Below are 1,670 nucleotides of genomic sequence, written 5' to 3'. Positions count from 1 at the left end.
GGTGAGTTATAATTTTGAAGCAATTTTTAATTTCTTCTCAGTATTAAAATGCTTTCCCATAAATCTCTTCTAAACATCCCCATATGCTTTAGATTCTATAGGCTTTGTACTGATATCTCTTTATTCATTCCTAAGTCTGATGATTCTGGCTTCTTTCATGTTGAAAAGTTTGGTTAGGTGTTTAACGATTTTGGTGTTATTTTAGAAGACGTTTACCTTATGATTACTATTATTTAGTAGTCTCTATTATTTTCTATTTTTAGATTTTAGGAATTGTCTTAAATATTTTATTCTATCTGCTTAATATGACTCTATCTTCTTTATTTTGATCCTCACTTTACTCTTCTTAAAGTGAAAGGTTAGGTCATTGATTATATAGTGTTTTTTCTTTCTTATAAAAACATTTAAACTAGACTAGGGATACACTCAGTTATAGAATGATGCTTATCATGAACAGGCCCTGGTTTTAATCTCCTGTGCCACAGAAAGAGGGAGGGAAACACTTATATCTATCCATTTTGTCCCTAAATACCACTTTATATTTATTAATCAATTTTTTACATGCTATAGTTTCTTTTTAATTTTTAAATTTATTTTTATTTTATGTATATGAGTGTATTGCATGAATGTAAGTGTACTGCATGAATGTAAGTACGCCCATGTCTTGGTATAGCCACGGAGGTCAGAAGAGGATGTTGGATCCCCTGGAACCCGAGCTACAGACTGTTGTTAACTATCATGTGGGTGTTGGAATTTGAACCCTAGGCTTCTGAAGGAACAGCCAGTGCTCTTATCTGCTGCCTCTCACTTTTTTTTTTCTTCCTATCTTTATTTCTTCTCTTTTTTTATTTTTTAACTTTGAGACAGGGTCTCCCTGTAGCCCCAGCTGGCCTGGAACTTGCAATGGATACCAGACTGGTCTTGACCTCACAGAGATCCTCCTGCCTCTGCCACCGAAGTTGCTGGGATCAAAGGCGTGCATTATCACACCTGGCTTACATTTTCATTTTTGTACATTGAAATTCTTCATAATCTTTATGAGACTCATAATGCTAAACAGTTTAGACATTTATTTTTTATTTCCAATACACTATTTGGCAGCATGTATAATATTTTCCTTTGTGTCATAATTCTGTATGAAGGTTTTAAAGTTTGATAATGCTATGCACAAGTCCTATGCAAGCCCAAACCAGACAAAATCTCCTTATAGACACAGGGAAGTAGGTAAGAAATCCCAACCCAACCTAAGGAACTTTTAGCAACTGGTGGCTGTGGGGAGGGAAAGAGTCAAAGAGACAATGTCTTAGAGGGATGGAACTCTTAAATGGGCTCAGTGGATGGACCCATACTGAAGGATATTTGGGCACACAAATAAAACTCTATAGGCTATAGAGAGTACATTAAATTGGGTTGGGGTTGGAGGCAGTGGGGAAAGGTGCAGATCTAAATAACATCAAACTATATTACATAAAAATTACAAAAATTCAATAAAAATGAAATCTTTAAAAGTTTAACAAAGGGCTGGGTGTGCACACCTTTAATCCCAGCCCTGGGGAGGCAGAGGCAGGTGGATCTCTGAGTTCAAGGCCAGCCTGGTCTACTCCACATAGTGAGTTCCAGGACAGCTGGGGCTACAGGGAGACCCTGTCTCAAAAAAGACCAAAAAAAAA

At 36.5% G+C, this 1,670-nt stretch overlaps 1 protein-coding gene across 1 annotated transcript in view; it reads left to right on the top strand.

Annotated features, from left to right (window-relative positions):
• Positions 1 to 1,670, top strand: part of LOC103747790 (CUB and sushi domain-containing protein 3) — a 473,923-nt gene that overhangs the window by 403,344 nt on the left and 68,909 nt on the right. The window lies entirely within an intron of this gene.

The sequence above is a fragment of the Nannospalax galili genome, unplaced genomic scaffold, assembly GCF_000622305.1.
Source record: "Nannospalax galili isolate Female #2095 unplaced genomic scaffold, S.galili_v1.0 scaffold1485, whole genome shotgun sequence".
NCBI lineage: Eukaryota > Metazoa > Chordata > Mammalia > Rodentia > Spalacidae > Nannospalax > Nannospalax galili.
Note: the sequence above shows the minus strand (reverse complement) of the source record. Positions and strands in the feature narration are given on the sequence as shown.